The sequence below is a fragment of the Psammomys obesus genome, unplaced genomic scaffold (genome assembly GCF_907164565.1).
Source record: "Psammomys obesus unplaced genomic scaffold, mPsaObe1.curated_primary_1811, whole genome shotgun sequence".
Classification (NCBI taxonomy): Eukaryota; Metazoa; Chordata; class Mammalia; order Rodentia; family Muridae; genus Psammomys; species Psammomys obesus.
The window spans coordinates 32,052,091-32,063,599 of NW_026585504.1; the positions used below are offsets into that span (position 1 = coordinate 32,052,091).

General features: G+C 44.4%; 1 protein-coding gene across 1 annotated transcript in view; it reads right to left on the reverse strand.

Annotated features, from left to right (window-relative positions):
* Nucleotides 1-11,509, reverse strand: part of Pamr1 (peptidase domain containing associated with muscle regeneration 1) — an 85,738-nt gene that overhangs the window by 73,745 nt on the left and 484 nt on the right. The gene's annotated exons all lie outside the window — the stretch shown is intronic.

Sequence of the window (11,509 nt, forward strand, 5' to 3'; positions counted from 1 at the left end):
GGCAGCATCAACCTTAATAAATATTGGAGCTTGTTCTAAGCTGGGCACAGTGCAAACTGCTCCCCTTGTGTTTTTATGTGCTAATTCATTCTCAGTGACATGACGGTCTCACATTTTGTGGTTGAAGAAATTGAGGCAACAAAAGATCAAGTACCTTGGCCAAAGACTCATAGTACTTGGCAGGGCTGAGACTCTATCTGTATGCATCAGAAGATATTTTTCTCATCAACACCAGCACCTGTGTTAAAAACACTTTCATGTCTGGATCCCAATTCAGACCCATTCTATTAGCATCACCAGAGATAGAGTCTAGACTTCTGCCTTTCAAACAAAACAAACACTTATTGTAGAATTGCATCTCTATCGTGCTGCTTTAACCAGCTTCCTTCCAGTCCATGAGAAGTTAGATTTATATGGGTTCTCCCTTCCCACTCACCTAAAAATCCAGGATGATGTTCCTGGCTCCTCAGTGAAGAGAACCTTGAAAGGAACACTACACCTTAGACCCATATCCACAGAATCTGATAGACAACCATAGACAGAACGTCTTGCCACAGCCTTTTCCCAAAGCCCCAAAGGTGGGGGGGGGAGGTAAAGATGTCATTACACTCAAAGATCACAATTACCATGAACGATTTTGAAAGAAGAATTACATAATTTTTTGGACTTATACCATTATTCTCTGTGAAATTTTTCTTTTTTGAATATCATCTCTGTTTAAATCATAGAGAATAAAGAGGGGGAGAAACGGTGTGTTCTCCATGGGTTCACACACACAGCACTTCAAGCAATTTCTTCACGATTATTTGAACCACTTTAGGTTTTTCCCTCCTGCCTTTATATGTTATTCACTCTCCTCTAACACTTCCTAAGTCTGATTTTTTTTTTTTTTGGTTGCCATAACAAATCACACAAGTCTGTGTGCTTTATAGAGTATAGCTTTATTTACTTCATGCTCTGGATTCTGAAAAGTCTAAGGCCAGAAAGCTGGGACTTTCTCAGCTTCTGTTGAGGGTCTTCTTTCTAGATGACATGGTGGAGGCTTCATGGGGTGAGGCAGTGCAAGCAAGCTAGAGGAAAAAATCACTTTTATATAACAAAGCCACTGTCTCCAAAACCCAAAACCTAATCTATCCATTAATAGACTCAACCACCCTCCAAAGGCCCCACCCCTACTTAACATATGAGCTTGGGGATTAAATTCCCTACATACAGAACTGGGAGACACATTTAAACCACAGTGCTTCTCATTTATGTGTGGCTTTTAATAGGGCATACATCACTTCCTGCTGCCTCGCTTAAGACATGAAAATTCCACACCCACAGCCAAGGAGAACTCAAGGCCTACAGCCTTAGAGAAACTCTTCAGTTGCTTTTATCCTTAACAACTGTGGTGCAGAAGACCTTGAAGGACAGCTGCTCCTGGGCTATTTTGAATTTGAGAATATAAGAAAAACAGATCTTCTTCTTTTATATTAGCATTTGTTACCGGGGGGGGAAATGTTGAGGGCTAGAGAGATGGCACAGTGGTTAAGAGCACTATCTGTTGGTTCTTCCAGAGGGCAGTTTTCAGCACCCATTAACAAAGGTCTAGAACACCAGCTCCAGGGGATCTGAGACCTCTGACCTCTGTGGGCATCTCCACTCATGGGCATATACCTATGCCCAGACATATACCTACACATAATTAAAAGCAATAAGAAAATCTTAAAACCAGTTGTATCATGCACCTAAATACACTTAGCAATAAAATCCAGTAAAAATTATATCAACTGAAGAATTCAAATGTCTCTGTTAAAGAGGATGAAATTTAAGGTGTGCCTTTAACATCCAATCTGGATTTCTCTAGACCCAGGTATCTTGGTCTTCCACAGACTACAGTCAGATATGTCCAACCCACAGTGCACCCGAAGACAGCTACAAATGCAACCCAACACAAAACCATAAAAGTACTTAAGCATTATGTTTTGGTATTTTTTTTTTAGTAATGCTACTAGGCCATTTTTTGAGGTGAACTTTGTATACCACAACAATGTGTTCTAATACCAAAAGGCTGGACATGCCTGGACTCACTACGTCATTGCCAGGAGATAGGGTTACTGATCCACAGCCATGCTCACCAATGCCAGCAAAAGCCAGATTCTCCTACTAAAGGCAGCTGACTAATAATAGATATCAAGTGCAGGGTGACAAGAAAAAACTGGTTTGCAATTACAATGTGTCTTCCATCAGTCCCTGACCCCTGGGGTTCATGGCAATGCAGGTAGGCTAGCCCTTTCTATAGTAATCTCCCCCAGCTCTTTGAGCTATAACAAGATGAAGGGAACTTCTCACTGAGGTTGTCTGGCTAGTCTGAAGTGCATAGACACCGGCAGCACCTCATTTTCAGACTATGAAGGGACCCTCCGTGTTTGCACTGCAACATAACTGTCCCAGAATCATCTTTTCTGCTGAGCACTGTCTCCTGGATCCCTGCAAAATCTTGCCATTGGCCCTATTTCAAACAAAGAGACCTTAAGGCACAGCATATGAAAAACATCTTCACTAAGGCTGGGGAATACAGGTAGCCATTCATTCCCATGTAAAACCAAGGGACTAGAACAAGTTTCATGAGATAAATATATGTTGAATGTTAGGGGGAATTTTCTTTTCTGACAGGGTCACAGGTGAATAGAATGGAACTAAAGACTGATGAAGTGAGCCATGTGTAAGTTCCATCCTACCACAGATGAAGAAACCAGTTATTGCTACTTCCTCGTTCTCCGCTGTGAAATTCATGCTCCTGAGGCAAGCAGGACTGGGATAGGACAAAGGGCCACAAAACACCATTCTCTAGACTCAGAACAATTGCTGCTATCACTAACGAACACAACTGTGGTTACCAGTCCTGCTAATAGTCAATTAAGGAAGGGTAGGGGCTCACAAGGCAATTGGCTGGCAAAAGATTCTGGATGAGGGGAAATCACCGTCTCTAGTTGTTCACCCTCTGCTGAGTTTACCAGGCTCCGATGGATACTTCGAACCTGTGGTCACACAGATGGCCATGGTAAATCTTGGGTTACAAGACAAAATGAACTGATGTGAACATGAGAGGAAGATTAGTGGGGAGGTGGATGGGGTGTTTGGGAGAGGGGAGTGAGAATGGCCAGTATATATGGAATACACGAATATTTTTTAAAAGAAAGACATGGGTAGGAGGTTTTAAGCTCCCAAATATTCCCTATCCGCCAGGCAATGTGCTAACTCCTTTAAGTGGTTTCATTTACAACTTTCAATAAGCCTGGACTGGAGCCCTCATTCTCCTTAGTCCACAGATTAGAAGGTGATATGGTCACCCAAGAGAAGTAAAAACGAGAAAAGAGAAAAATAGGCGACAGGTCTGAGATTTGATCCCAGCTTGTGTTTTAAATCATAACATACAATATCCATGAGCACATATGTCGCACCTATCCATGAATAGGTAAGCATTCAATTCTATACTTTTATTCCTCTGTGGACACGCACAAATGAGTGTGGATCTTCTCATACCAGGGCATCTACATCAAAGATGAACCTCATATTCACAGTGAGTGGGAGCTGAGTCCTTACTGAGAAGATCGTGTGTTCCCGGGTCCACTTAGACAAGACGCCTTTTATGAGAGCAGCTGCTTTTGTTCCTCACCCACGGCCACTGTTGTCATTGCCTCCGAAACAAGTCTGGGCAAAGAGAGGAGGCCAAGACAGAAAATGTGTTGCATGACAACAAGAGCAATATTTTGTAAAGGCAGAACAGAAGGTCGCAGAAACAGCAAACAGAGGCTCAGAGAGCGACTGTAACGCATGTGCTATCTCCAAGGACTATGTACCAAGTGCAAGCAGCCACGCTGCTTCTGGACTATAAAAATAAGTCATTGTGTGTGAACAATTCCAGAAGAGAGGAGGAAATAACCTGAGACTGGAGACAAGGAGAATAGGGGTGCATCTTATGTCTGTGTGTGAGTGTGTGTCAGGGGAGTTGGGGGCGGTGGTCAGTGTAGGCCTTGGACCCGCTGTTCCCAAGAATTCCAAGGATGCTCAATTTTTCCTGTTGTTCCTGAAAGGAAGATGCATCTAATTGGGAAGTCACAAGGCTTTATCACTCCTTGGAAGTATCACACCACTCTGAGTGTTCATCAGTCAGACTCCCACCCCACGGAGCCCAAAGATCCCCAGCCAATCATATTGCTTAAAGCAACTCGATTGCAGGAAATGAATTTTCTCCGTGAGCCATGCAGCTCAGTGCTATCCAGGATTTTCTTCCAGCACCATGGATGCACTATCCCCTGCAGGGGCTTTTCAGCATCTTGGCAAGTACTAGTGGCAACAACAGATTCTGCGCATACTTCTAAAAAGTCTGAAAAAAGGCCCATAATTTTTTGGAATTTAAAATGCCCTCTTTGCTCTTTCTTCTGTAGTGGTAAGGTATTCTTCAATGTTGTACTAGAGACTAGAATATTTACAGCTATATTTCATGGAGTACTAACTCTGTCCGGAAGAATAAGATATTAGGGCCAAGGAAGGCTCTGTGCCCAGACAACTTTCTGATACACTAATGATGGCTTTCTTTGTTCATGAACTCTGCAAATATATAATGTACCTCACATATCCTTAATCTCTATTTCCCCATAGCCTCCTGGATTCTCTCTTCTGTTATTAAACATTCACCTGGACTTGCAATTTGTTAAATGCACTTTGGGAGAAAATTGCTAGAGTGAACCCCAGATTCTCTCAACAGGTTGCAAATGTCTTAAACAAAAGGTCTTTTTCTTCTTATCATGATATCTGAGCACCTAGAAACATTCCTGTTGCCTGAGGCAGGAGTAGCTCCTAGAGTGAAGGCCATTTATGACAAAGACAAATGTTAGACTTTTCTTTTGCTGCATTTCCATCTTTTGTGGAGTCAGGTGATCCACTACACTCATCAATCAATTGTCTGTTGAAGTTTGTGTCACATTTCTATAAGGCTTGTGACACTTGCTACGCTGTTCTGACACATGAGCCAAGAGAACCAAGCTTGCTCAGAAGAGATACTAGGCACCATTTGGGAAGAGGGCAGTCCCCATAGAGGCAGAAAAGCCAGGCCAAGGAGTCCTGGATAAAGATGCATTGCTGCCACCTTCCCTTGTGGTTAAATTCAGGTTAGGCAAGGGTGTGTTGGAAAGATGAGAGTGAAAGATCCCAGACATTATCTAAGCTAGGGTGCCACATCCTAACATGCCTAAGACATTCCCAGCTTTATTGTTAACTCTGGAAGAGAGATCATGTAGTCAAGGGGATTCTCTGGTCACTTTTAGTGAAATCTTTTGAAGTAATGGGGATGGAAAGTGGGCTTGAAAATACCAGTACTTTAGTTCCTCAGAGTCCTCAAACAACTTAATCAATTGAAGTAGATTGGTCTGAAGTTCCTCCGTCCACTCCATCCGCATTAAAGTGGCTGGGATTTTTTTTAAACCAAAGTACAGGGTTTGAAGAATATCACTGAATCTCCCTGTGAGCTACAGTTGGCTGAGTATGTTCCTCACTCCATTTTGGCAACAGCAGTAGCCATGGTTTTCCAATCGCAAAACCAGCTGACCAGACATCTACTTAGATAGACACACACTGCCAAACCACTAACCCAGACCTCTGAGACAGCCAGAACCTCTCTGAAGGCAGCAATGAAAACACCAAGCCTGCAGGTTGAAAGCAGCTATGTAGCCCACCCGGGAGGCTGGAGGGTGACAGAACTAGGTGTCTTAGGTCTACGTGGCCCACAACCCAGGACGATGGTGTCTTACAGACAATGGATTCTCGAGGTTAAAATGACTTGGTTAAAAGGCATCCTGGTATTTACGGGAAAGTATCAATTCTCGTCTCCTGCAATATCCATCAACTCCGTTATGCCAAAAAAGAGAAAAGACCCTCCCAGACTTGCTCCGCCTATCTCACTGCTTACAAGTGAGAACCCGACAGAACAAATCCATAAAAAAAAAAAAATGCAGAAATCCAGTGTCAGGGCCATCCTTCCAGGCTGCCTCCTGCTCAGCTCTCTTCCCCTGCAAACACACACATGATTCAGACTATAAAGGCTGACCATGGGACAAAGCCTTCCCATGTCCAATCAGGGTTGGATCCATGACATTGTGGACAGCCATCCCTGAACCTGGTTGGGTTTTGGGTCTGCTTAGCAGTTGCTTAGTCCGTGGGATGGCTCCCCTCAGGATCCGTATGGTTCCACCAAGGCTGCTGCTTTCTCTGTTCCTCTCCACAGCCTGCTTCACAGAGGTGAGCAGATGCCCTCAGTTGGGCCAGGCTGAGCACGTGTAGCATCGAAGGTCCAGTCGGACTTCTGCTTCCTGTGGTGGTGCTGTGTACCATCCTAGAACACGCCTTCCGCAGCCAGACTGTCTGCACTCAAGACAGGCCCTCAGCGTTCAACCTGGGCGAGGACCTAAACTCTGCCTAAGTTCTTCCACGTGTGAACTCTGGCACAATCCTATTTCTTTTTATGTCTGATGCGAGCACTGAGTAAAGAAAAAGCATGTATTCATAAACTCGGTCAGTTATTAGGGTAACCAAACCTAGAATTAAATCCCTCGGGTGTGGTATAATGTGATAGAAACTCCTTCAGAGTTGTCCTCACTTTTGGTATTTCACCAACAGTGGAAGCTATGATGTGTAACCCTACTTATTCTACTCTGAGTCTATTTCACAGGTCATTGCAATCTGGAAAAATGAAAGGAACGGAGTAGAATGTGATAAACAGAAAGTCACATTGGTTCAGAGCCTGGAACATTCTAGCCAGCTTAAATTTTCTACCTTCTTGAGGGCTGTTGTTTACAGATGTGAGGCTTAGCTTGTCATACTTTAAATGTATATATATATATTTTTTTCTTTCTCCATTATAAATGTCCAGCCTTCACTCAGATCTTACAATGACTGACTAATAGAATTCCTTCAACAGGGAGCAGGCTTGGAAACTGGTGGGCTTTCCATCGTTGATCTGGTACCTTTTGGTGCTCTAGCTGGCTTCTAAGTTCTTGATTCTGGAATCTGGGAACTAGAACATGAAACATTTTACTTCCATTGAAAACAAAGAGGAGGAGCAGAGTCCAGATGTTTATATCACTAAAACACCCATGGACTGAGGCTGGCAGTCCTCTCTTCGTGTTGAGGAAAAGGTCACAACCTTCCTCACTTATCATGGAAATGGCACTTTTTACAACTTGTATAAACCTCTAATCAGTTCCAGTTGTCTAGAGCTGGCCCTGGGAGAGGCAGGTTGAGAAATTTTCTTTCGCATCAGGATTCTCTTTCCCCTAATGGAGTAGATGGAAATAACTTCCTAACTTAAGGCCAGTCATAGGTCCCTTAGACACCGTGGTCTCTGCCAATTCTATCTCTCCAGTGTAACACAGATGTAGGCAAGACTGAGTCAAAACTCGCTCTATGCCAGTGACATTACAAGGCTTCCCCAACACTTATGAGTAGTCACAAGGGCCTTACATGTCCCGTGACACTTCCACTTCTGAAATTCCATGCTCCAAAGTATTTCACCCAGTTTACGATCAGGCGTAAACCCAGCCTCACTCTCAGTTTCCACCACAAGCTCATGTTCAAGGGTATTCATGTGAGTTAAATACTATACCAAAGGGTAAGGAGGTCAAAGAGAGAAGCAAGATCGGGCTCTATAAAATATGTGGTTGAACATAGCTAAGAGCTATACATATATAGAGAAGGTGCTTTTAAAACTCCTGTTAGCCAACCAGTAAGTCCTTAACAGTTTTATACACTTGTACTTCTCTGAACTGTGTCCAGCCTTCCATGTGCTTTCCTGCCCCTACCCTTTCTTCTGACCCTGTCTCTTCAAGACAGTAGATCAGAAACTCAACTGCTGGCAGGCAGTATCACACACAACAATTAGGGATATGCCAACTGCAGAGAGGAGCCAGCATCCCTCAACATTCAGCTTTATGTTTCTAACCCTGGATACTTCAGGTCATGTGGTCGCTGAGTGATCAGTTTACAGTCCTTGGATCAGCACCTCAGCTACCCAAGACAGTGAAATAGTACCTTCTTCTCTGTATCGTGTGCCTTAAACCTTGCCAAGGTTAGATGTGCTACATGAAAGGTTACAAGGTAATGGGATCTTGAAAATCACGCAGCCAAGGTTTACCTAAGGCTCCACTAATTTATGTCTATAGATATTTGTTTGTTTTTTTTTTTTTTTTTAATTTTGAGAAGGGGAGAGGGGTCTCATGATGTAGCCTAGGCTAGCCTGCAATCCTCCTGCCAAGTGCTAGGATTATAGGCACAAACCACTTGTCATGTCCTGAAAGCACTTTTTTATTGTAGGAAAATATATATTTATCTTTATAACTCACTAAACACATACTTACACACACACATAGTTCATTATCATCAACATTCACATTGTTGATGTCACATGGTCACCAACCTGTATTGCCAAAACCTTTTCATCAGATCAAGCCACGGCTCTGTATTCATTAAACAATAACTTCCGATTACTTCGTGCAGGTCCTGGCAACTGACGCTTTCATTTTCATCTTAACAGTGGTGGTTTGAATGACAATGGCTCCCATAGGCTCATGAATTTGAATACTTGATCTCCAGTTGGTGGCACTGTAGGAGGAGCTGTGTCACTGGGGGAGGACTTTGAGGTTACAAAAGACTAGCACCATACCCAGTTTTCTCTGTCTACCTGCTGCTTGTGGTTCAGGATAAGAGCTCTCAGCTGCTGCTCCAACCACCTACCTCCACGCCCTTTCTCTGCCATCCTGAACTGTAAACCACTAGTACTGTAAGCCCAGTTAAACTATTTCTTCTATTAGTAGCCTTGCTCATGGTGTTTTATCACAGCAATAGCAGAGTAACTGTGACACTCATAAATGAAATCAAACCGTGCTTCCCCTCATGTTGAACAGGTCTCAAGTCCAATTAGAGAGCTTTTGGTTACTGCCAATGTATGTGTGCCACTACTTCACCTTTAGGGTTATTGTGCCATGTTCAACATTGTAGCTCATAGGTATCCTACAAGGGTAGGACTCCCAGCTGTTACCCTCCTTTGGAAGTTTGCATGGTGCCCTTTGGTACCATTTTAGAGCTGGTCCTCGGGGAGGAAGCTTTCAGATCAGATTCAGCTCAGGGGTCTCCAGGTTCTGCATCTGAAGTGCATGTACCATGAAACTATCTTCCTGTTGGGGTGCCAGGCATTCTCAGAGTAGATGTTAGGGGAACACCCTCTTCATGCTCCTCATACAACTCCACCCCTGCCAAGAAGAGCAATTTCCATAGCTCTCCTAGGAATGTGCTAACGTATCCGTTATAAAGAACCTCTAATTTTTTTTTCTGGCCACTCCTTCTCCCTTGCTTACTCTATGCATTCCCTTTCTCAGCTGGCTGCCCTGCTCACTGAATGTCTGGGCTTCTACTTATCTTCCCCACTTGTATTTGTGTGCATTCCCTACAAGCTAAACGTCTGTTGGAAGCGACACTTGTGAAGTGATCCGTATTAAGATCTCATTTCCCCAGAGGTCCATATTTTCAGTGAGGTTTTCCTCTTAGGCAGAGCCCTGCTGGCAGCCCTGCTGCTGTCTGGTGGAGTCAGCGGCGTTGGGTTTCCCCCTCAACATGCTGTTTATGTTAGGTTTATCACTTGGACCCATGTTTAGTTTCTCCTCCTCCTCCAATATGAATCACATGGTCATGAACAACAACAACTTCCCGGACCAACCCATGGGGTGTTTACATACCAGATACTCTTTTTAGAAAAGTGATTAAAGGAAATGCACTTCCAAGCTTTTCTTGACAGGCCCAGGGAGCAGACTCATTCCCTGCAGGAAGAAATAGTTTCCTTCTCCACTCTGCCTTCTGCCTTGGGCTCAACAATGGATAATCGCACTAAACACATAAAGCTGCTGTTTGGTTCAGCCAGCGGCTTGGCTGACAGCTCACCTCACACCCTCCTCTGAGCTTTTCCACAGCAAAAGGTAAAAGACCTATTCTTAGGTCAACAATAAATGAGTTTTTCAGCCCAGCCCCCTGGGCAAGTTGGACTGTTTCCTAACTTGTATAGGGTGATGCTGCCTAACTTGCCACAGCATAGAAATGAAGCAGGGGACAGCTCAGCTTGTGCCATGCTGGGGGGCTGGAACTCTGTACCCTGGAAATGAGAGGAAACAGGATCCTCTAGGGTGGGTCTAGGCCACCCAGCATACCCTAGCGATTTGTTTCCAAAAGGAACATATCCAAGTGGGGATGAGTCTTAATGCAGAGTCCTCAAGTCATCCCAAGTTTTCAGGCTTTTGGATTGTAAACCCGCCTCAGTACTTTATCTAGGCTGCACAAGAACAGTGAAGTGAAATTTGGATGAGACAAGCTAACCGTCTTTAGGCAAGCTCTGTGCCACTGAGATACACAGCCCCACCATTTGGGCAGTAAATCATTAAAGGAGATTTAGCTGAACACAGGCAGGCTCCTGTACATTATTAATCAAACATGGGGAGGGAGGTCTCGTGTTTCTAGGCTCTGTGTTGACATAAGAGAAGCCTCTGAAGGTTGTGTTCTCTCTTCTGCAGCAGGCCATTGCACTCAGCAACATTCCACTTCTGTGTCTTTCTCAGGCACTTGCCAGCCACCTGCTAGAGCAAAGTGTCCTCCTTTTGTATGGAGCACAGGCTACAGCCAGCACAGAAAGGCTACAGAAAGGGCTCACAGGTGCCCTTCCTCCAATCATAGTTTCCCCTCCCAAGCAAATCTCAGCTGTGCTCACCTGGTGAGGTCTTACCTTCTCTGCTCACACCTCACTTCTCCATCTCCACCGTTGTGTACTCCAAGCCTCACACCTGTACCCTCTAGCCTTGCTTCCTTGCTCAGCCTCACCGCTCCAGCCTCACCTCCTCACACCTCACCTTTGCAGCCACCCAAGATGGATGCAGACAGAAGTCCACCTACTAGGACCCTCCTCTGAGACCTGCTGTTCCCTCGATTCTCCTCCCTGACCTGTCAATAGGCTGCCAGAAGCCCTGCCATGTCCCAACTTCTTATGCCCCTAGAAGCCCATCTCCTGGGAACTGTGGGTCAGAAATACAACACGTGAGAAACAAAGGAGCCAGGACTCTTTCAAAACAAACACTGTTCTCTTTCCCTCCCCCCAGAAACAGATTGCCCATTTTCTCCAAGCTTCTGCTTCACGATTCCCAGGATGTGTGCTATTTTCTGAATGAACACAGCTCCTGTGCCAGGGGTCTGCTCTGAAGAGTTCTCACCTTGAGATTTTACCAAGCAAGCAGGGTTCATTGGAGAAATGCTCACCCAATCCTTGCTCCTCACCCCTGAGGGAGTGCTTTCCCAGGAAACTTTAATTTTGCAAATGAAAGCCAGTAACTAACAGGGAATAAACTTCCCAGGGCAATGTGGTGCTTTAAAAAGATGATGGATGGATGGATAGATAGATAGATAGATAGATAGATAGATAGATAGATAGATAGAT